The sequence below is a fragment of the Ictidomys tridecemlineatus genome, chromosome 7 (assembly GCF_052094955.1).
Source record: "Ictidomys tridecemlineatus isolate mIctTri1 chromosome 7, mIctTri1.hap1, whole genome shotgun sequence".
Classification (NCBI taxonomy): Eukaryota; Metazoa; Chordata; class Mammalia; order Rodentia; family Sciuridae; genus Ictidomys; species Ictidomys tridecemlineatus.
In genome coordinates, this window is record NC_135483.1 from 115,355,094 (window position 1) to 115,381,085 (window position 25,992).

The 25,992-nt window shown below is 33.2% G+C and overlaps 1 protein-coding gene and 1 long non-coding RNA gene across 3 annotated transcripts in view; one reads left to right on the top strand and one right to left on the bottom strand.

Moving 5' to 3' along the window:
- Positions 1-25,992, top strand: part of Arhgap15 (Rho GTPase activating protein 15) — a 591,785-nt gene that overhangs the window by 238,963 nt on the left and 326,830 nt on the right. The gene's annotated exons all lie outside the window — the stretch shown is intronic.
- LOC144365533 (uncharacterized) overlaps positions 13,788-25,992 on the bottom strand; it is a 40,587-nt gene continuing 28,382 nt past the window's right edge. The window contains exon 3 of the long non-coding RNA XR_013424067.1: positions 13,788-13,949. This is a non-coding gene — a long non-coding RNA (uncharacterized LOC144365533). The remainder of the gene's footprint in view (positions 13,950-25,992) is intronic.

Genomic DNA, 25,992 nt, shown 5'->3' on the forward strand with positions numbered 1-25,992 from the left:
GAAGTCAACCACATGTTTCTAACAGCACAAAGAGTAGAGAAGTATCTGTCTAACGCTGGACCACTTCAGGTGTGTGTGTGCAGTTATTTACAATGATTGAGAACATCAGATTATATGCACAACTCATGAAAACAAGCCAAATAGATTGGTAGAGAAGTTTCAACCAAAAGAAAGTTTACTAAAGTCTTTTCTATCAACTTGACTATATTTCTCAACACAAGATCATTTGGCTATGCTGAAGTTAAAAAACAACTTTATTTCATCAAAATAATAGTCAAATATATAAGTGAAGGCATACATTTTGATAATTTTTCTATAAACTATGGAACGGCTTTTTTCTGGACACTCCTACTAGCAGACATTTCACCAAAGTGCATACCAATTACTAAAATTACTGGAATGTATTCAAGATGTGTCTTCATTTTTTTTTGTACTAACAGAGGTGGAATTACAATAATAGTTTCCTCTCCCAAATCATGAACCACTCACTGTTATCATCCTCTAGCCTGGAAGATAACCTCCCAACTTTGAGACACCAAGCTGGTGGAACATCTTTGAAGTACCCTATCATTCTCCTATGCTAAAGCCAATTATTTGCCCCAAATGAAAAGAACTACTCAAGCAAAATAGAATTGGTTGAGAAAAATGGATTTCTTAGGTAATATTGACACCTAGATTTTCCAATTAATTTTTGTATTAATATTAGAATAACCAGAGAAGACAGATTTCTTAACACCAGTTAAAGGACCATCACAGCCTCCAGTTGTCATATTTGTCAGTAGGACATAGTGCTAATGCTTTGAACTACATAAATAAATACTTCTTCTCTATTATTTCTTGGGACTTCTTAGTGTTTGTATTTAACTCTAATCATTGTCATAGTCCAGTTTATGATCAAGCATAAAAAATGAATGTGTTTCCTCAAAAACACATGATGTAATTCACATTATCAATGTAGATGAATTCCACTGAAGGTGTATATCAGCCTGAAACAACTCAGCCACCAACACAGTCAATATAGATCATCTGTGTGTTGTTAGGTAGGACATTATGAAGTGGACAAAGAATGGCCATGTTTTTTTTTTTCAAGGAAGAAAAATAACTGTTAAAAATATAAATAATATCACTGAAAATGCTGTATTTTCTCTCTGCTCTAGTTAAATAAGCCAGGTATCAAAAGTGAGGGGTTTTTTTTAATTTTAATTTAGAGCGTGCTTTTTAAACAAAGGGATTAAATTCTTGCAATGGCCAATGAAAAGGAAAAAAAAAAAAGAAAGTACATCTTAACTTGAGAAAAATCAGTTCTTCCTAAAACAAGGTTTGAGAAAAGAAAGTATAAATAAATAATAGGTCTGTCTTCTGGTGGAAAAATCTTGAAAATATCTTTAAGGGATACACTGAAATTCTTATATTTTATTTTTTGCAATGTCCTAAATAAAAGTTAATAGCAGACATACATTCATATGCACACACACACAATGCAGGATAATCTACTTATGTAGATGTTCTTTGTTCAAAATGGTCATAATCACTTACAAAATTGTTTATGGAGGGCATCAATTTCAGAATACAAACATTCATAACAAAGCATATACATAACAGGGCCCAGCCATATATAATAATCTTACTACTTTGCTATATGATATAATATTTGTACCAGGAATATTTAGAAAACGTCAATCAGTGAGTGGGGGGATAAAAAGGAATAACATGAAAATTGCACATTTTTGTAGTAGTTGAAGTTCAATAATTCAACTAAGGAAATTTAGGACCATTAATGAATATTGAATGAAAGTATTCTTAATGCTTATTAAAAGGTAGCTACAGTTTGGCAGCTACAGTTGGTCCAGATGTGTAAGTGGCAACTCAGGAATCTCCTTTTTATTATTAGATGTTGTCTTTAATGAATGGATCCCTAAAAAAATCAAATAAATAAAAGCTGAGAGGCAATAATTTTGATAACACAGACGTTAATTTTACACTGTGGATCAGGCCCTCTTCTATGTCCTTTGCATATAGTAATCCATTAAATTCATAAAATAAGCTGGGATTTGACATTTTACAAATGAAGAAATGTACAAACAGAGCAGGTAAAGAGCTATCTAATAAACTACTAATTTTTATGTATGGACCAGGCTTTGTGAGAAACCATTGAATAAAAATAATAGAATACAGAATTAAATCTTGGGGGAAAATCCACTGATTCTTACCATGAAAATGGGAAAATCATTGGGTTCTTAGCTGGTGCTGTTCATCCTTGCCACTATCCTTATCTTGAAGTGTGGGAGAAAGCACACACAATAGAAACAAATATTCCAAAGATCTCTTAGATGGTCTCACTCAAGTGCCTCCAAGTTTAGCTGTAAACTTTCCCCTTACTTTTGTCACATGTAGTGATGCCTACACCAGAGTGTAAATTCTCACAGCTGATGGTCTACTTTTTGATCTTCCTGTATTATTTTGTGCCTAAGTGTTGATTGGGATATCAATAAGAAATTTTTCATTTGTCCTTCAAATCATTCACATTATTTGTATGTATACAATACATAATTTAATTCAATATTATATAAATTGATGAAATAAGAATGCTCAAAGAAAGGAAAATGCTGTTTGTATGGAAACCAAAGTCGAATGCTTTGGAAGACTTGATAAAGGCGGTGCTATAAGGAATTGTTCCAAATTGGGTATGGGCAAGACATCTGTGAAAAACTGGGAAAAAAAAAAAGGTCTAGAAGGAATCTGCATTTAGTTTAGTTTGTATGGATTATTGAATTTTTACTGTAAAGAAAGAAAAAATAGAAATTATAATCATTAAGTTATAAATAGATTTGTAGAAGAGAGTACAAACCCCCAACCTTCAACACTCATGCAAATAAAGGCTTCAGCCCTACACAAAAATGTTGGCAAGTAAAATATGTTTATATATGTGTGTGTGTGTGTGTGTGTGTGTGTGTGTATGTGTGTGTGTGTATGTGTGTGTGTGTGTGTTTTAAACTTAACTTATAGACTTAGATAGGTATAATGTATCTCTGATTCTAGGATTCCTCAGTTCACTTTTTAAAGTAATCAAGCAAACACCCTAATGGTTACAGTTAATTGTATTTCTACAATGATTGATGATTAGATCTAAATTATATACTCATTTTATCTATTTATAATTTGCTTGCATGTTTAATATTGAGTAAACAATCAGAATTTTCACAAAGGCCAGAGCCATTTTTAACTATTTAAAGGTTTAATTCAATTATGTTATAATGAAAATATTAATATCTGATGAAGACACTTGAATTTTTAGTACATTTTATGGCATGTCAAATAGAGAATTTACTTCCAAAAAAAGTTTTGGCAAACTAGTAATTTAGGGGACTTCAGACTACATAGTCCTTAAAAAGTCTCTAGGTAGACTGTGAAATTGTCTCATAGGCCTCCATAATTTAAATTTTTAAAAGAAACATCTTGATATTTATGTTTGTCTTTTTTTTTTCTCTCCAAAGCCACTATTCTTTTTTACAGATTATATTCAGTATGTGTTGAAACACAAAAATGGCAGGCTTCTATAACTGGTACATTTATTAATAAGCCCAGGCCTGTACCAGATGGGCAGGTGAAAATGTGATTATGAGGTGTATGGAGATGGTTCCATCTCTGTTAATACACGTCTCTCCAGGTTACTTGTGCGTCTGTTATGCTCATGAATTCACTTCATGATTATCCTTAAAGGCACTTAAAGAGGCGATCTTACAATGTAAAAAGGTCTACAGACGAGAAATTGTTCCCTCTTTAAACACAATCACAATAAATGTTTCTCCCTGTTTCCTAACAATCAAATAAACAGAAAGATGGCAGCATTTTCCCTGGCAGGTATAGAAAGTTTGATGCTGAAATATTAGTTTGCACATCTAAAGCTAAAGTGAGTTTGCTATTTAGTAGGTAAAATGCAAATGGAGGCTTAGGTTGTACCCTGCTACACCATTCTTTTAGGAAATACACATGGGGCAGACAAAGCCAAACCCCATCCAGGTGGTAGAATTCCCCACATATTCATTTGGGCTGAAACCTTCAAATGTCAGGTGCCTGGAGAGCTCATTTAATGAAAGGGTTATCTCTGCCAACCAGTCAGTAGTTGATTTTTTTTCCCACCAGAAGTTGTGAAATATTATTTATGTATGTAGAAGACAGGGGCTTCCTGCCGTTGCTGTTTACTTGTGGGTTTGGGCAAGTTTCCTCCTTTCCAGAAAGCAAGTTTTCCATAAAAGCAACTTTGCAACAGCCCCACTCCTTTTGTTTGGTACCTCAGGCAAAAAGCTTTCCATGGCATTGAAATCATTTTCATTTAAAAACAGGGAGCTCAGATGAACCCGTTCTTTATTGAAAATACAAAAGAGAGAGAGGAGGAGAGAGGCAGTAAGGTATCCTTGGTTAACTTTTTAGTTATTTAAAAGTAGCTTGTTGAAGATTGAATATTTCTATGTTTCACTAGAGCCTTTAAATATAAAAGAGATATGAGACTATATCTGACACCATCAGGCATATTATATTAAAATTTATGAACAACTTCATCAAAAACCACTTTCCCTCTCCTGCATAGAGACAGATTTGTTCTGACATAAACGTTACATGGCTGGTTGCAGCCTCAGATTAATGCGAAGACCCTGGCGATTCCTTTTAGACGTTATTTTATGAAATAATACCTGTCAGCTGCTGCCTGATCCTAGAAAAGGGGGCAGGTTTTCCAGGTCATCTTGCCATCTGTCAGCTAAAGCTCATCTGTCCCTCCACATTACCACCTGATCTGTGCTAACAGGCCTCACGGGGAGGCCTGCTTCATTGGCCCAGTGGGAACCAGGGAAAGAGACTGCGTGAGGACATCACCTGTGATGCTGAGATTTAATTATCGCTGAAGTGATGAAGATGTGCACGCAGATTGAAATGCTTTTGAATAAATTCATGGAGCAGGATATGCTCTACCCGGCTCTCTGGTTCCCCCTCCCTTCATTTTCTCCCTCTTTACCCCCAACCCTCAGCCAAGTGTGCTTACTATTTCCAACAAAGGCTTCAGATCCCCCCATAGATATGTGCAAGTGCATCCAGGGAAAAGACACACATACACACATGTGCACACACACATGCATGCACAGACAACTAAATATTCTCACCAAAGCACCAAACTAAAGTTAAAGAACAAACTACATACTTGGAAGAAAATTTGCCTCTGCCTTTTACAGCAACCGTGATTATTTTCTGCCAAAGTTCCTTGTTATCAAATTTTAAAGCCGTATTGATTGTTGCTGGCTTGAAAATCAGATTTCATTGTGGGGCCAGCTTTTGACCTAGGGTTTTACTCAGTCTGTGGCGACACCAGTGTAGAGTTACCTGGGGTCTCCTGTGGAGAGTTAATGCGAGAGTTCACAGTGGAGGTGGAATGTGGTAGAATATAAAAGGTAGAGAAGGGCTTAGAAAGCCCCCGAAACCCCTGTGACTATGGGCTCCCTCACGTCCTCTGAATCAATACCCTGCACAAAAGTTATTACAGGTCCAGGCCTTTTTGCCTTCAAAGCCGCTTAGGCAGTATGTGGCATTAATTCTCTCCTGTACAAAAATGTAGTTGATAATCACCTGGCAGAGAAAAGGATTTAGGACTGGAACAGCAGATTTCCTAACAGATTACAGAATAAAACCTAGTTTCTTGGGATAACTCAGGATAATTAACTGTAGTGAAATACGTTACCCTCGTTGATTTATACCCATGTGATACCTTTGTTAGATGCAACCACAGAGAAACATTTATGCCATTATGTGAGGCGAGATCTGATTTCTACCCTGTTCTAAACATGCTAGGCAGCACAATACCAGTTTTTATTTTCCTGGTTTTGGGGAGCCTGCCTTCAGTCTGGAGGTCAATTATTAAGCAAGCACTTAACTCAATTGACTCCTAATTATAAAGTTACAAAAGAAAATCATACACTGCAACCAGTTCCTTTTCCTGCCACCTCATGAACACAATTGCTTGGCGCTCAACTGCCCTTGACCACATGGCTGTCAGAAGTTACAGAATTTCATTCCCACCATTGCTTTCAGAGCAGGATACTCCTTCCTAAGAAAAGGAAGATTTGGAATAGCCAAAGAAGACCCATGGATTTTTCTAGAACAACAGTAAACCGAAATTGTATATTTCCTTTTTTTTTTTTAGGAGAAATCATGAGCAAACATTGCCTTAATTCACATTTCAAAAAATAATTACCATGGATCTAAGACATTTATCATGTTGTCATTAGAACCTGGGAAAGGTTATTCTTGTGGTACTTCAGGTCACAAACAGGAATGTATTATTAGAAACTAACACACAGCTATCCAAGAGATTCCTGAGGGTAAAATAGAGGTCCATTGGCTTCAGAAAAAAGATGACAGAAATGAATTAGGTAACAGGAGCCCACAGAAACTTATCAGGCTCTGAGTGGTCAGTTTCCAAAGTAACTTCTATCCATTACTTTATGCAGGTTTTATGAGAAAATGTGGGAAAGACACAATTATACTTTTCCAAGATTTTTATTCTCTGAGATTACATAGATTTTTTGAGGCTATTATTTTCAAATAATTTCAAGAAAAATTTAAATATGACTATCATATACATTATATTTTAAATATGTATAAAATATAAATAGAAAGTTATATAGTAATGTTTTAAGGAAGAATTATTGTACATTGTATATTTGTCAATAGATATATTTTTGTTAGTAGACTTATTACACTTTACATTCTATTGAGTGCTAAATTCTACCTGTATTACGTGAGCATGCTACTAGAAAGTCAGAGTTAAGTAATGAGCATGTCTCTGTAGTATATACCGTGTAGCTGACAGTACAATTTACATGTATACTCTACTTACAGAAGACAAATGAGATTTATTTTGGATAGCTTTGGGTGAGTGGGGTTGCCTCAGCAGCTTGAGGTAATGCTATGAAATCAGCAAGTAGAGAGGGATAAGGAATTAATGAAGCATAAATAGAAAACTAATGAACCTACTGAGAGTTTTTCACTGTTTTGGTTTTGGGGGAGTATAGGAAAAATTATGTATAGCACACATAGCTTCTTAATATGATTCTGACCTCTGGGTGACCAGTCAAGTTTTCAACAAAAATCATTATCTATGTAGAATTTTTTCATTAAACAGTAAGAAAATATATATATATTTTAAAATAATACATGTACACGTGCCTCTCAGAATGGTAATCTTGATAGATAAATATTCTTAAAAACTCAAGTTATGCTTTAAAATATAGACAATATATTAAATATGTATCTAGGAAAAGGAGGAGCAGAAAGGAAGGAAATGAGAGGATAGAATTTAGTGTGGATCTGTTTCCAGACATATCATAGCTTTTTCACTTGTGTTACCAAATAAGTTACTTTCTTCAAAAGAGACTACTTAAAGTATGTTTTCTTGTATAGGTCACTGGTCCTATATAGTTTTGTGTTTATGAAAATAAAAATCAAAAATTGAAACTAGCTAAAGCAGCCTAAAATATCTAGATAGCTAAAATTAGCATCCTCTTTCTTTTACCTAGATTGTAAGATTGAGATTATTGTAAATTTTATAATCCAGGGATTTAAATATTCTATATTGCATTTTATGCCTTAAACTGGAACTTATATCACTTATAGTGACTTATCCACTAGACAGGCATTATTAATATTACCAATAAGAATGCAATCTATCCATAATTTATCTCTTGAAAAACTCTCCAGATAATTTACAAGAAATTTTAAGTTATTACTTAATTAGTACTTAAAAAATACAAAGTGATATTTGGGGGAAGGCCATTAAAAGAGGTGTATTTCACAGGACTGTCTTCCCAGTTTGAATGTAATTAAAACAGAAAAAAAACACTTCAAATTGCTATTACTGTAAAGTCTGCCTGCTTGTAGGAAGAATAGTCCACTGAGTATGTCCATTCTGCAAACATTGCTTGTCAGTAACCTTTGTCAATATTGGCACTCTTATGTGCCAGAGGATAGAACCCAACAGGGTCACTTTCAACCTGCTTCTATGGTTGGAAGACAGCAAACATTATCTAATGCTTTTCAAAAACCCCCACCTCTTTTTAAAATGAGATTATTAATTACTGATGCATCTATACAGTGATCACTAAATGAGCACACAATATACACAATGACAACTTAATTAGAGCTTTCAAATGGACTTCTCTGCTCATCCATTGTGACAAACACTTAACTTCCTTACAACTTTAAGCTACAGTCTCATTACCATTTTGAATAAACTAATAGATACTTAAAGATGAAAGCAACCATAAATATGCTAGTCTGTGAGGCATGGAAAGATGTTCAAGGTGACTCAAGTGGTGGTGACAGCCAAGATGAGAACAAAAGTAAAAAGTGACTTTCTTCCTTATTGGAAAGTTTGAAAAAATTAAAAATAAAAAGACTGAAAACCACAGATCTAGTACTGTAATTGTGGTTACATGGGAAAAGTAGTAAGGCCAGAAAAATTGTTTACAGTGTAAGCGTGGTTCTAGATGAAACCTGGCTTTGTATTATCAATACCTTACCTCCATGACACCAACCTCATATGGTACTTTTATAATAATAATAATAAAGATAAAACAACAGAAATGGAAATATGAAGGTGTTTCCCAGGTAATAGAAGCCATGTTTCAGTAGATTTATGAAGTACAATGAACCATATAGTACTTCACATTTTGAAGTGGTTTTTTTTATATGTAGAGCTGAGGACACTGTACATATCCCACATTGGGTTGTAAAATGTATTTTCAGAGAGTGATAAAACAGCTTACTGATTGGTAGGTTTCCTTGCTACACTTTGTGACAAGGTGAAGATAAAGGAGTTCTGCCTGTATTATATCCTTAAGAAGATGTTTGTAAAGTGGTCAAGAATTATCATTCTGGGAGAAGAGAGGCGTGAAGACAGGATGGTATTGAGAACAAGAATGGAAAATTGCTGTATTTTGTCTGAAAGGCACTGGATCATCTAACAGCCATAATTTGGGAACAAAACCAAACATAATTAACAAAAGCTCAACATACCTTTAGCATATAATGTGAACAATACAATAATTTTAATAATATATACTTGTTGACATTAAAAAGTTTTATAATTTATTAAAGAATGGTCATTAAACTATAAGAATATCAAAGAAGACTTCAAATTGAAGAAGAAAAGTCAATAAAAAGATTGCATTTCAGCTTGAATGTGAAGACTTGAAAGGTTTTTAACAGGCAAGGAGGTGAAAGAAATTTCAAGAGTGATCATTTACTTTGTCAATAGATATTTTTTGAGATTCTCTTCTAACACTGACCTAGAACTAAAAATTCAGTGGTGAACAATACACAGTTCATGACATCATAGTGTTGATGTTCAAACTTGGAAGAAGGGTATTGAGTCAATAATTAAATCTGCCAATGTTTTCAGAGAGAAAAACACAGCATACAGTGGTAGCACACAAGTGATTACCTACAGAAGATCTTCTTGCCATATTAAAGCACATGACATAGTGTTAAAGACTATTTTTAGCAGTACCTATTCTGGAGGGTCAAAAAATGCTCTCCTAAGGAAGAGATCTATATATTAGGAAAAGAGAATAAGTGGGCAAGCACAAGAGAGAAGAGAGTCTGAGAGAATTACAGCCATAACATCTCATCGGAACACCCTGTGGCAGGAGAGAGTGTGACAACTTTGAGGAACCTAAAGATATATATGGAAAGAATGAAATGAAATAAGGAAGGCAGAGTATGGTAATACATAAGGCCACTGAAGTAGGCAGAAATCAGGTGTTTCAGGTCCTTATTAGCTGAGCAAAATGTGTTTCATTGTTCACTATGTCCCCATGAGATGCCACTGATGGTTTTGGCAGAAGCATGACAAGTTAGTCTTGAAGAACATGGTACATAGCAGGGTACACTGACAGATGAGGATGATTCCAATCAAAATATGATCCACAACACGAAAGTTCCAAGGAACATATGAGCTTTTCTCACATTTTATTAATTGATATCATGGAACTCTTTATCTTCAGCACTGCATCTTAGATACTGTCAACTTCTGTGTTAATTTGTCCCTTAAAATTTTTATCAAAAATCAAAGATGTGTACTGATGACCTCATCAAAACAAAGATGAAATAATACTACATACCCAGTTTATGTTTTGCTGAGTTTGCTATTCATCTATGTTTGAAAGCAATGAAAAGAACCTAGATAGTTATATTCTTATTGTTTTATTTTCCAAAATTTCTCCCATTATAACTGTTTTAAAACTTTTTAATAAAGAGTATCAACAGACTAATGAACCCATCCAGAGGCTATTCTCTGGGTCATGACTACATTTTAAAGAACATCAAGGAGTGTTAACTAATGGCCATTTTGAGTCAGGAACATATTATTGTCTCTTTATGGGTTTTCATAAGTTAAGTTCCCCACTCAGTTGGGCCACAGAAACTACAGAAACTATTATTTAATGATGTTATGACAGACCAGAAGAGTATGAATGGAACATATTGGTGTTTAAAATAAGCACTATGCAAAGACTGTAAAGTAAAAGGGATTTAAGTAATTTTTTTCTTTAATTTACCATGGCAACTCCAGGCCCCTGAATGGTTTCATGAACTTCATCCTAAAGGCAAATATCCTGGAATATAACTCATTCTTTGGGATATTTTTTGCTTTTCTAGATGTGCATCAAGGCCCAAAAGTTAAAGCATTTTCTGCCAAGAAATAGAAACCCCTCAATACCCAGTATTCCAAGAGCACGCTACACTGCCTTCAGTACAGTGATTACAAGTGTTTCATGGATATGACTCTTTGAAATACATGAATTATCTCATGATTTCTCACATTTAACAACAGAGACAATGAGAAAAAGTGAGATTATGACTTGCCCAAAGTTAGAAGGAGGAAGTGGGAAATTCCTGAAATGTCCTTGCCGATTCCCTGAAGGTAAGTTTGTGGAAATTTTCAATGCTGTCAAAAGTAAAGGCCAAAAGACTCCTTTGGGAAAGCTTGAATACAACCTATATAGGAAGAGAAGTAGATACAGACTCTAGGCAAGAAAATACAACTGGGTCTCAGATGACAATTCTGTAAACAAGGTTTGGCAATCATTCCATCTCCACATGCAGAGTAGTTGTGCAGAGTGTTGGTTTATGTGAAAAATAATGATAAATAAAAATAATAGTAAAACTTATATGGACCAAGGTAACATACATTTTAAACCTTATGGCAACTTTATAAATAGTAGATTTTTTATCATTTGTCATGAGGCAGACACTTTCAAAATATTTTTTAATGACTTATTAAAAATCACTCAATCCAACATATTCTGAATGAATAGAAGATATGAAAGTAGCCACTGTATTTGAAATATAGGGATCTTATATTGAATACAGACAAAAATTAAAAAGAAATACAATATGATCCTGGAGGGTTTTAAAATTTTTTTTATTATTACTTTTTCATAGATAAAAAGTGACAAAATAAAGAATGTTATGAAAACTAACACTTAACCAGTAATGGGCTCTACAATGCATTATACCCAATATGGTACAGGAAGTCATCATGGTCATAAAATTTCACTAATTTAATTTTTTCTTAATGAGCAGATCCACCTTACAATGCTTCTTCTTCATTTGAAATATTTAGAAATGTTTAGAGAATTCTTCTATAGTTATTGGAAATGGGTACCCATAAAGTCATATCTTTAATGAATTGATTATTAAACTTATCAAAAAAGGAGAAATGATATTCTGTGTAATTAGATGAAATATGAAAGCTGAATATAGACAATCACTATTAACTGCTTTCTTCTTTGAAATGTCTGCTTTCTGCCTTGAATGGTGATCTTTGAAATAATCTCCCTGTAAAAAGTTTCACAGTGACATGAAGAGTCCTGTGTGTATGAGTCATCTTTATTTCATTTTCCCCACACTGATATGTAAGAACAAGAATCAGATTTCATATTCCTCAGTCTGAGCAGTTACGATTCCAAGGTGGACTCAAGAGATGCTGGTGAAGGTGATTCTGTTTAGTGATTTATGCAAAGATAATGTACCATGTCACTTATGGGTTAAATGTCATTTCCCATAAACTCTAAGAGCATTGGGCTTTCTGGGACTTTGTTGCCTCTGTCACTGCTGAAAATAAGCAGTGTAGGTAGGGTCTCAGAAGCTTTCAGTTCTGTGCCTTTGTATTTGCTACCTCGGCTTGTCATAAATACATCCAACCTGTATTTCCATCTGCAGTGTTGTTGATTTCCTCTAGAAAACACTGAGGCACATTCAGTTCATAGGCACAGATGACTGGGTTAAGCACTCCCTCCAAACATAATGCTGTGTATGATTGAATGTAAATGACCAATTCTGATCATCACTCACACAGTGGAATGGAAATAAGAGTTGCCGAGCAATCCTGAATTTTCTGGTTCATAAACAGATAGAAAATAACAAACCTACTATATTGAGTTTTATGTGCAGTTTGGCCACAAAACAAACTTTTTTTTTCTTTGGAACATTTAATGAGAAGCATCCCTCTCATTGTACTTCCATTTTATATTTAAACTTCCCTATCTCAGATAATCAATTGCTCATAATAAATTGAAAAATCCTTAAAATTTTTTAAATGGTTTCTGGCATCTAATTACACAGGATTTTTGACCTGGCTAGACAGATAATGTTAACACAGCTTCAATACTAAACAAGCCTGAACATGTGTGCTCTTGACTTTTATTAAACTCCTACTGAAGAAACAGATTAATTGGAGGCTGATTCACTGGTGAACAGGCGTTAAAGACAGAAGGACCTTCTCACATTTTGTTCTGTTATCCAGGCTTATGCCATCTCAGGTTGGCAAGGAGATCCCAACTGTAGTGTTTTGAAATATAACTGAAAGAAATTGTAGAATAACAGGTGCAAAAAAAAATGCAAGCCACTTATAAAATGTTGATCTGATTCCTTCCTTTTTCTCTTGCCAAATGGACACCTGATACTTTATGGACTCAGGTACTGTCCAGATAGCATTTCCAATAATAATAATACTGTGTGGAGGCAACTATGGAAGCTTGCAGCTGTCATAATTATTCCTTATACCATTATTACTTTTTTCTTCCTTTGGACAAATTTTTTAACAAGAAGATGGGTCCAAGCTGTATTAACCGTTTCAGATAGTCTCAAAGTGCATTAAGATGAAAGGATATGCTTTCCTTGGCAGCTGTGCTTCTATCTATAAAAGCTGGAATTTTACCCCCTGATTTCCCTGTGCTGTTTAATGATTTTTAACCTGTAAGATAGGCAAGGCAAAATAATAGCAGTAACAATAATGGAACTAAAACTGAGTCCCTAGTGAGGTGGAGAACAACACTTCAGTGTATTTGTGGATAACATTGTGGTTTATGGGGTTTTCCCAGGTATTACCTCATTCCTAATACCTCTGTAAAATAGGGGTCACCAGATTTTTATAGCTGAGAAAATTTCCTCTTAACAGGGTTAAGAGACTTCTTAGAGTAGCACACAGAGCAAGTGAGGCAACCTTCACACCAGCACAGAACATTTGACTTCAGCTCAGCCCAAGGCTTGAGGAAAGTACTTCCTGGACACCACCTCAGTCCTTCTCTGTCTAAATTTTTTCCACTCTCAAATAAGGACACTAGTGGAAAGGTGTTCTTTAAGTCTTCTTTCTATCTTCAAAATGTTATTGTGACCTTTCATTATAAATCACTGGAAGTATAGATATAAGCAACAGATTAGAAAACAAATACCTGTTGCAGCATGACTCTAGGCAAGGATGAGCTGTTCAGACTCTCAGTGTCGCTTTGATTCACACTCACGTGCAGATTACATCCCTTGGTGCTTCTGTGAGCTGGTTTCTTCTTGACAGAGCTCCATGAGTATCATCATTTTTCTCTGTGTAAATATTTCTGTGTAAGCTATGAATATAAATATTGAGATGAGTGCCTTAGTATAAGAATTTCCCTGTTACATTATTTTAAGCCCCAACTGTTAGAAATCAAATATTACTATGAGAATTTGGTCTGGTTATACAACTCCTCATATTTCAAGTTGTTCAGGCTCAGTGTAAGGAGAGAATACAGTACATTGGTTGGAAGAGAAGAGTGGGAGGCTTATATCAAATTATTTTATTTGTAAATAGAATGAATTTTATTACTTTGAAAAGGCCAAAAATATTGGTTAATTATTTGTTGGTTTGCTTATCTAGACCCTGAATCTTTCCACAAAGTGGAAAATCAGCCAAAATCATTACTTTCATATTGTAATTAAGTGCCTTTGTGAGATCACCTGATAGATTATTGACTACAATATCAAAACCTTCAAGTGCTATGGACATTATCATGCCAATTCACTTCAAATTAAAATGTATATGCATCCAGTTGAAATGAACCCACAGTAGCTAAGAGAATAAGTAAATACTAGGTGAGGCCTTTATTTTCAGGAAATACTGTCAAAAATATTATGGTTGACTAATTTTTCCTATCTTTCTTTAATGTATGGAGTTATTGTTTAACTCTTCTTTTTCAGATTCTATGCAGGATAACAAAAAGTTAATATGAAATACAATAGAGTGAATCAAAGGGTATTGTCTCATCTCAGTTACTAGTAGTGGAGTCCTGTAGGCTCTTTTGTGTTTGCTATGCAATAGCTGATTGGAGACTTTCTGAATTTTGACTACATTTCAATGGAGAATGAAAGTCCAAGAACTAAATGAACTTTTTCATATCAACATTCCAAGCCTGGTAAAACTGTTCTGCTTGCTAAATGATGTTATAAATATCGAGATTAGTTTCTTCTAAAATTACCAGTGCCAGGTGCATTCCATTTCTCATGTCATATAATATTCTGTTACCAGTGTTCACAGTTTAAAAGAAGGTTTAAAGAATGTGCAAGCAAAAAAAAAAAAAAAGAGTAAAGATATTTAAATGTGACAACTGTATTTACATAACCTACATGGTAGACGCTGAAGAGTAGGATTGATTTTTTTTTTCTTTTTCAGTCTCATCTTTGTTTTGTTTAGGTAGCAGAGGGTAGATAGAGATAGAGAAGTATAGTTATGAATGAACTATTGTCTTCATCATAAATAGATAGAAAAGTATAAATAGATAAATCAGTTTCAAAACTAATGCTATTGTTTTTTGTTAGTGCACTTCCCATGCATAAAATCTCAGCACTCAAGATGTCCCCATAAAATCTTTCACTAAACCTTTGTTTTAAAGTATTTGAAAGGACATCATTCCATGTGGGAATATTACATACAGCCACTGATTCAACAGTAACTGAGAACTTATGTACAAAACATTCTTTACATATTGACAAATATTTCTAAAAAATGAATTGGTATTTTTTGTTGTTGAGTGTTTCATGAGTGACCTTTACCTCTGTAGACATATGCAGTTTTCAGTTTTTTGGGTGAGACTTTCAAAATATTTTTTTAGAGTGTTCAATGTTAGCAGTGACATTTTTACAGTGATTTCAGAGCCTTGTAGTTTAGAATATTCTATTTTCTTTATTTCTAATTACTTATACCACCCTCATTTTAAATCCTGTGCAGATGTAATTGACAGTGATGATATACAATATGTATGAAATGAGCTTTTCCCTATTGGTGGTGTGTGTCATGCAAGACTCCATTGCAATATTTACAGTTAAACTAAACTTTTTAGAACGAGCAAAATTGCATTTGTTTTGCAGATTTGCTCATCATTAAATGTGAAACATTTCACATTTGTCTTTTTGAGTAATTGGCTTTTTAAAATGATAAGGTGCTCTGAACACTTGTTATGTGGATAGGTCTGACGTTGTATCCCAGAAATCCATATGCCATACAGACAGAACAGAAGAAAGATATTCACAAGCATGTCACAGATTGGACTAAAGCAAGCCAAAAACCCAAGTGCCATGGCATTAACAATAGCACCAGATTTACTGTCACGATCACAATCTGTGCTGCATCACAGACAGAAGGAGAACTTTTGATAGGTAACACCTCAGTGTTTTTTTAATCTTTTTGGCAAATTATCATTTATCATTATATTTTTGCCTGCCATATAATATTATTACAATGATATAAAAAATACAAGATAAGTTTACTAGGCCTCAACAAAAGGATTGACTTATTAGTCAGGGCATGTAGGATGAGAGAGGGAGACAGAGAGACAGTGAGAGAGAGACAAATATTCTGTTGTTTTATTACAGATCAAACTGAAGCTGGAAAAATAGAAAACAGCTAAGGTACTCATGAGGATTTTAGCTTCTTTTGAGTTCACAAAAGGAAATGGCTTATTAGTGACAGAGAAAACAAAAGAATCACCCTTCTTCAGGACTTGAAAACTCTGTTGTTTCAAAAATATGTGGTTCCCTGGGATAAAAACTCACAGCTAATTTTATTTTCCAAATTGGAAGGGGGTGGGTGAGAATATTTTAAGATGAGAAATTGCCCAAGCCTTTCTGGTCTGTATGCACTTCCCCAGGATGCAGAGATGAAGAGACCATGATTCACAGGATGCCCCAATAGGTACTAAAACAAAATTTACAAAATCACAGCTTGATGCAAAGTCTCATGTTGGGCTGATTGAAGGAAAAACTAGAAACACTGCACAGAGTTTCCTGGCATCAAAAAGAGAAACATCAGCCGATTGTTTTTGTTAATTGAAGGCCACTTTTGGACCTTTCATGGGACTTAATATATTTCTTCTAATTTTCAAACTATCAACTCAATTTTCAGTTACTAATCACTAACTCATAGATAGACTTAAGTATTGTGGGAATTAGAAGCGAATGATAATTGTTACTCTCAAAAATATATCTGTTGTTACTAAGGAGCAAACAAGAAACAAATATAAAACCACCTAAGAAAAAATATAATAATTCCCTAAACTTCTTTGAAAAAAATTGCATAATGCATGATTATGGGGAAGTTATGCTCATACGAAGATAAATTTTATTATAAATGAGATACTAAAACCATAAAAGGAAACCTAGAGTTTCAGGAAATATCAGGGGAGGTGTGTATATGTTTGTGTGCACATGTGAGTGCACATGTGTGCACATAGTGTATGTGTGTCTAACTTTAAAAGCAAATTGTATCAAATTTCATAAAATAATCATTCTAGAAAATCACTCATTATTATTGTTGAGTTTCTACTCTGAGCACATAAAGCCAACATAAATGGAACTTAAATGTTTCACCAGTAACAATTATTCAGACAAAACTCACTAAGGATCACCTAAATAGTACTGGTATATGAAGGTTTAAAAAAAGTGGGAGCTATTTTTAAAAAGTAAGAGTATATTGAAATTTCTCCAATTTCATTTCAGAAGCTTTGTCATCTTAACCTTTTATGGTCTTGGAGTTGTATTATGGAGAAACATGATGCAGCTATTACATTAAAACTATGAAATGATCAAGGAATTGAGAGAGAGGGAGCCCAGAGTTAACACAGGGGCAAACCTTGGTGTAAGTAAATAGAAGGTGGAATATACTGGTTATTCTGAACTTCTGAGGGCAAACGAATCATAAATGATTATGTACTAGAGACAAACAAGACGTAGAAAACAAAACAGAACAGTAGAACAAGACCTGATAAAAAAAAGATGAAAAAAGATGATGGTGGCATTGAAAGAATTATGACAATACAGAGCTGACACTTTCTATGTTTTTCGTGTTTAATTAGTGTATTGTAGTTATACATAGCACTGGGGTTCATTTTGACATAATCATACATGCATGGAATATAATTGGCTCCACTCTGTCCCCAATGCTTCCTCTTTCTCTGCCCTCTTCCCTCCTCTATTCCTCTTCTCCTTCTCTACTTGGTCTTCTGGAAGGCAACACATTTTAAGGAAGAAATTTTGTTTTGTTTTGTTTTGGGATTTTGGAAAATTTTAAAAAATCATTATTTTTGAAATTTTATTTTAGTTATATGTGACATAGAATGTATTTTGATATATCATAAAAACATAGAGTGTAACTTCCCATTCTTGTTGTTAAACATTATGTGGAGTTACACTGGTCATGTGTTCAAATTTGAACACACTATTGTCTTTCCCATTCCCATGTCCCTTCTCTTCCTCCCATCTCCTTGTCCAATCCAGTGAATTAAGGAATAAATTTTAATTGAAGAACAAAAATTTGATAGAGATCCTTAGATAGTTGTAGATGATAAATGTGTTGACAGAGATGGAATCAAATTATAGACTGAAAATTTAGCTGTCACTTCATTGAATAGAAAAATGCATACTATTCTCAGAAGCCTATTAGTCACCTTAAGCATTATTTACTCCTAATTTTAAAATAAATGTCTAAGGCTGAATATGTGATTGCCATTAAAATTTTATTTATTAGTATTTTGTTTAAATAGTTTTTTTCACTTAAATAAAATATGAAATATGAAGTCATGATTCATTTACTCTTTCATTAGTACCTACTCATAAGTTGCTACCATGGGTTAGGCACAAGCCAGGGAATATTCTTAAACTGTAGAATAGAGCAAGTGAAAAAGATGGATGCCTCATTGGGCAACAGCATTGATGATTATTGGTGAACTGAATTGACCTAATGAAAAAAGAAAAAGCAAGCGGGGGACTCATGGTCACGTTCTTAAAAATTAATGCAAGTTTTTATTACTTAGATATTGGTAAAGAAATTATGCCTTAAAGTATAGACAGATTCTATTGGGATATACAGTATGAAATTTCTCGAGAGCTACCTGAGATGAGACTCATATTATCAAAATGTACAACTTCTATGTGAAAACAATCTGTATGTTAGATTTGCAGTGATTCTGCAATATGTAGATAATTTGTGGGAAATCAAGATAAATTTCAGAATAATAGAATTATCCCTTGCCAGATAACTTGTAGTACAAACCAGTCTTTTCAGTGGATTTTATACCAAGTTAATGTGCAACACAAGAATATATTTGGGGAAGTGAATTTATTAAGTTCCACCTTATAAGGTTTACCTTTCTACAGAAAAAAAAATACATATGAGCAGTTCTCTTGGTTTTTGTTTATCTGCTTTACAACTGTTGTCTTCATTCAACCTTGCCTATCACTTGTGTTTATCATTTCCTCCCTTACGGAATTTAGTTCTTCTCCTATTTATTCTTATAAATTTTAGTACTTTCTTCATCAATTTAAGCAAATGCCTTTTATGAAATATGATAAATGTGTATACTTCTTCCCACTTGGTCATCAATGATCTACATGTATTTTAGTTTTATTTTTATAGCATCAGATTGACAATATTTTTGTTTTCTCCTGTCACTCTAATTCTCAGTTGTACTTTAAGGATTAATCCTCATTTATTTTGCTCACTTGAAACTATTTTATTTCAACTCTTTGAATTTGTTGAAAACATAGATATTATGATATCCATGTTGCCCAAGGAAGTCATTCTGATGCCTTTTAAGTGAACAAAGACTTGAGTGGGTATAAAGTACTTGAGTAATGCTTTTGTTTCTTGTGACTCTTAGACTTTCTCTAATATTCTCTAAATATGAGTATTGATATGCAGAAGTCTGAAGCCAGGCTTTTTTTCCCCTCTAATAAATGACTTTGTACTTCTGCCTATAGGACCAAGAGATTTTTCTTTGGCCATAAAATATGGTGATCTTACAAGAAAAAGTTTTAGGATTTAAATGATATGGAAAAATTTCCTGGAACACTTGAATCACATACATACATAAAACAAGGAAGGAAAATGTTCACCTGTGAGATCTTGAATATTTTTCTGTTCCATTTGATTTTGAATTATTTCAGTTGCATTAATAATGAGTGTCAATGTGAGACCATTTTTTCACATCTATCATCTTTCATAAATGAACAAACCTCAGTTAAGGAATTTTCCTCATACCTAGTGTTTTGATCACATCCCTACAGTTTTATAATCTGATGTTCATATTTAAGAGTTTATAATACTAGCTTTAATATCCATTTAACCCAAATAAACTTTAGAAGAGTATTTTCTATTTCTTTACATGTTATTACTTTCAATAGAAAAAAAATTATTTTCAGCTATCCTGTTTGCTTTTAACTTCTAATTGGAGAACACTGTAGTTGAGAGATATGGCTTTGGAGGATATATTGATATGTTTGTTGTGGCTTAATCTGTAGTCAATCTCTTTAAATATTTCAAATATTCTTATTTTGTTTTGTTATGATGTGTCAATCATTGTTTGTATCATTTTGTTCTTCAAATTTTCATGTCTCTGATTTTTTTTCAAGCAAATATATTAACGATCTTCAAATTTGTTCTTATATTTATAATCATTTTGCTTTGAGTACTTTAAGCTATATAATCTGACATTATTATATCATAATTTATATGAAAATATAGTTTAGCAAGATGGACTCCTATTAGGATAGCATTATACACCTTAACATTAGAATCCGGATTCTGTGTCTTGATGCAGTTTATTTCTTGATCATAGTTGCTTGAGTGCATTCTCAGTAAAGCAGTGAACTACGCGGTTTTACAGGGGTTCCAGAGTCTTCCCTCTCTGGTTCCTCTAGGTCCTTCCTCTAGGTCCTCAGAGTTTCATGTCTTTGGCTACGTATTGGGGAAAGGGGAGAGAGGAGTGTTCAGGGGAATGTTAAAAGGCCATTCAAGAGTTTACTACGTCTAGCTGCTTTCCCAGAAGGAGGATATTATTTTGGTGAAACATAGAAGTGTTTGGCTCACAATTTAATGCTTATCCCTAGAATTTCTTTTGTTTTCGTGATATTGGATGTGCTGCATTTTTTATAACATTTCATTAGCATAAATTTGCATCCTTCATGTTCAGCCTCATTCTTCTCTTAGTTTTGTCTCTTATGATTATTATAGTGATACATTTAATTTTTAAGCTCTATCTTATAAGCTCTGTTCATTAAAGGGAGAATTAATTTTTAGATGAAGTGTTTGATATTTCTGTGATTTTATGTGAAAATTTAAACCATAGATGGTCATATTTTTTTCTTTTTCTATTCTATCTTTAGGAAATTAAATGACTATTTTTTTGTTGTTGTTGTTTTTGTTGGTCTAGTTTCATCCATGTTGAGCTTTGGAAATTGTTACCATTGAGTGAGTCAAGATAATTTTTAATATTCTCTTCTTCATCCACCAAACAAAAAATCCTTGGATATTCTTCATATGGATATTAGCTTTTGTGGCTATGGTTAGAATATGACAGTAGAGTAAAATTAAAATTTGTATTCTGCCAGGCGCAATCCCAGCTGCTGTAATCCCAGCAGCTCTGAAGGCTGAGGCAGAAAGATCATGAATTCAAAGCCAACCTCAACAACAGCGAAGTGCTTAGCAACTCAGTGAGACCCCGCCTCTAAATAAAATACAAAATAGAGCTAGGGATGTTGCTCAGTGGTCAAGTGCCCCTGAGTTCAATTCCCAGTATTAAAAGAAATAAACTTGTATTCAACCATTTTGAATTAAATTTCTCCAACATTCTCTAAAGGAGCTTTGAGCCTTATTCTTTTCATACAATGTGTTTTCTTAACTTTCTCATTATACCTGTTCTACTTTTTGTCATTGTAATGTGTTTTAATTTCTGGAATAATTTTTATTGTAACATTTTATTTTACTTTTGAAGTCTGCAAATTCTCATTTTATTTTTTTTTTTGGCATATTGTCCTTTACCATTAATGTTTATTCTTTTAATAGGTTCAAATTTTCATTTTTCTCTAAAGTTATAGAATATGATATGTAACATTTCTCCTAGTTCCTGTAATAACTTTTCTTCTAATGTATATTTCCTTTTACATTACTCCTAATTAGTTTTTATCTTTTCTTTTCCTACTCTTAGAGGCAAAATTGTAAGATCTGTTCATGAGTCTCAGATGGGATGCTTTTGCTCACAGATTTTAGCATAGAAAAGGTACCATTCAAACCCATAGTACTTAATCTGGAGAAAGTAGCTAAATTCTCCTTGAGCCCTCCTCTGCCTGCTGCCTGTTCTCTCTCTCCTTCTCTTCTCTACTCTCTTTTCATTTTAATCTATGGGCTATATTTGGGCCCTTTCATATTTCTGGACTTCTATTTCTTTCTTACAGGGAACTCTGGACAGGACTTTTAAAATCTCTTCTAGCTTTAGGTTACATGTGTCCAAATCTGCAGCTATTTTTGAGAACAAATTATTATCTCTTAAGAATCATTTAATCCCATCTGAAAGTCAAGATTGGATGAAAGAGTCCTGAAATCTACTTTCTTATATATTTTCCCTGAATGTGACTAGTTCTCATATCATTTTTGCCCATAATAATTTCAAGTGGGTTAAAAACTCTGTAGACATTACATATGCTCTTTAAATGTATCCATATTGTATATGTATTCAAGTGCCTCTAGTTTGTTGGTAATTGCTAAAAGGAAATAGAAATGTCCTCTTTAATACAGATGGTATTTGTAGCACTTAATTAGAATTTATATACATCTAAAATAATCACATGCTAATTTTCATAAGTTTGAAAACAGAAGACTTAATCAGTATAATAATAAAATAATATTTTAGCTTTTCACAAAATAAAATTCCAACTATGGGGGATGGAATAAGGGTAGCTTTAGTTAATTCTCCTCATTATTTTGAGGTTTTTTTGTTTGTTTGGAGACTACAGACAAAAGAGAAACATACATTTTTTCTCCTTTAAATATTGATTTAGTGATTTTCATATTTTATATGTATTATATAAATTATAAAATATTCTGATGTGGCCATCATTTAATTATGAGTTTTTGACATAAAATGCATTGATTTCTGGCACATTTTATATATCAGAATAAAGTAAAAGATATATTACCTGGGTACTGAGCCCATTAGGGTGCATGCACCACATTCTAGAAATAGCTAGCTTCAAGAAAATCCAGCCTATGTAAAGCTTGTTCTCTAAAGATACAAGTCTAACACATTGACACATATATCACACACCCACACCTACCAATGGAACAACAACAACAACAACAACAACCTCATTAAATTTAATGAGGCAAATGGTGCTATTTTTGATGGGACACTAATGAGAGAATTTTTTAACCAAATAGAATCTTATTAATTTATGTCAGAAACAGAAGTGGAGACACAGTCATATTAGAAGTGTTAATTCCACAAGGGAATATCTCCAATGGTCCTTTAACTAGGCTTAACCACATATTTAATCAAATTTATTGAGCTTCTTGTTAAGGTTTCATGATTAAGATCAAAATTTCTATATCATAGGAATTCCTTCCCTGAAGAATTGTAATCATTTACCTATATATCCCCCAACACAGAGACTGGTACTTTGCACATGATAAGTATACCCTTAATTTCCTCTATTGTGGAATAAGAAATTCACTTGAGTTTCAGAAATCCACTTTTGTAGATTTTGAATTTTAAAAATTAAATGAAATTGAAATTGAAATTAGTCATTTAAATCCAACCAAAAATCATTCTGATTTCAGTATTAGTATAGATAATTTTGGAAAGTGATATATAGAAAACTAAAACATAATAGACTTTTAATTTATGGAAACTTGCAATTTAAATCAATGTCATGATGAATTATTATGAAGTTGAATATTCTTGGTAATATTAAAATCTTATTTGTTTTGGTAATTTTGAAGGTTTTGGTAATATTTTGTCAACTATTGATGTGGATAGTTATAAACTTACTTGGGGTACCAATATAAATATACTTGCTTAATATATTCATCCACTAACAGTGATCTATATGATTATCAATTATAATATGCCCACCTGTGTGTCAGCATTTGCTTATATTATGAACACAATATTAAAATTCAATCCTAGAGGGAAGAAAATGGGAAAACTTGATTATTCCTTCAACAACTTTTAATTGAGCACCTACTTTTTTTTCAAGCCAAGTATATGTTTATGCCAAGTATTAGGATATCTGCTAGAATGTAGCAGTTAACAAACACAGAAGCATTCTCCTCCTGGGGAGCACACATTCTAGTTTGGAGAGGTTGAAAACAGCAAAACAATAAAAAGTTAAAGCATAGAGTGCATTATATGTTGCTATGGTAACTAGAAAATTAGAGCAGAAAACAGGGAATGGAAATTTAAGAAGAAGACTAGAGAAGTCTTCAGAAAGATGGCATTTGAGTAAAATATAAAGTATGGGTTGAGGTTAGGTCAAGGTTTTAATGATGATAATGATTTACATGAGCACAATGGCTTCAGTCATAATGATGATGGAAATGGGAATGTAGTAAGAAAATCCATATTAATTAGAAAATTTTAAAACCATATACTTTAAAGACGATGGAATGGTACATATATCAAGAAACATTTATCTTTTATTCTGTATTCATTAAACTTAAATGAAAGTGTTTGTCTGAATAAAAGTATTTAGGATAATCATCCACTGCTTGTGTGAAGACATATAAATAAATCAATTTCTTACCACCAAATCAACAGCAAAAAATTCCATCATTATGATAGGGACTTTGTCTTTTCATTATCGTTATCACCTTGATCTCTAATTGTTTATGTGTTTCTCTCCTATTATCAATTTTTTTAAATATAAGAACCCTGTACATTCATCTTTGCACATAAAAGAGAAGAATATATGACACTGTTTGGTTGTAACATTTGAATAAATTGATTGTCTCATTCAATTAATATTTATCAAGACACTATTATTTTAAGAACTGGAAATATATTGGTAACTAAGAAGATTTTTCTGTATGAAAGGAGTTTACATCTTGGTACAAAATGTCAGGTATCAATAATATGTCAATAAACGTAAGGGAAATAAAGTATGGACAGGAGGTTGAGCATGATAGACAGTAGTCAAGGAAGGCATCTCTGAGACAGTGAGATGGAAGCAGAATCTTAAATAAAAGGGACATTTGAAATCCAGAGTATTCCTGAGAGGCAACCCACATTTCAAAAACTGAATGGCAATACTAGAAGGCAACTGCAGCTGAGTCAGAATGAGGAGTGCAGTGTGGAAGAAGTCCATATGGTCGGCAACATTAGGGTCATATAAACCTTTGAGGCTATGATAGTTTCAATTCCAACCATTCAGTTATTCTGAGCAGAGAAGTGACATGATACTAGACTATTTTTGTCATGAGAATACTTAACAAGCACTCTTTTCATTTTTCAAGAATACAATATATTGTCATTTGCTATATATACTATGCTTTTTTGAACTTATTCCTCCTATCTAATTGTGATTAAGTATTCTTTGACTAACTTCTCCGTTCCTCCTCCTGATAAGCACCCAAAAGCCTTGGAATCACTACTGCACTTGCATGAAATCTACTTTGGATGCCACATATAAATGAGAGGGTGCAGTATTAATCATTCTGTATCTGGATTATTTTACTTAACATAAAATTCTCAAGATTCATTCCTGTTGTCATAAAAGACAGGATTTCCTTTTTTTCATGGCTGAATAATATTTTACTGTGGATATATGCCACATTTTCTTTACCTCTTCATTCACTGAAGAACACTAGGTGGATTTTATATCTTACCTATTACCAATGGTGCTGCAATATCCATAGGATATCTTTGATCCTATTAATATTTTTAATGATTGCTCTCTCAGTTGCATAATGAAATTGAGTAGAGAAGGCTAGGAATGGAAGCAGGGAGGTCAATTAGGAAAACCCCTGTTATGTAGATGAGAGGTGTTTTCTGTTTCAGAAATACAAAATAGAAATGAGTTAAATATGGTACAAAGGGAAGTCTCTTCCAATTTTATGCTCAAACTTCAATTTTGCTTATTTCCTGAAAATATTATGTCTAATAATCAAATTACTTAGATTTATTTTGAGTCCATTTTCATCACTTTTTCTATTTGTTGTGGATCTTTTATCTATTGCAAATCTACTTTTAAAATGATTTACGTATGATAATTATAGAGATAACTTCAGATGATTTATTTTTTTCTAGATCATGTTTATTTCTTTTATTTCTGTCAGGCACTTTGTACTATAAGCAGATAACTTAAATC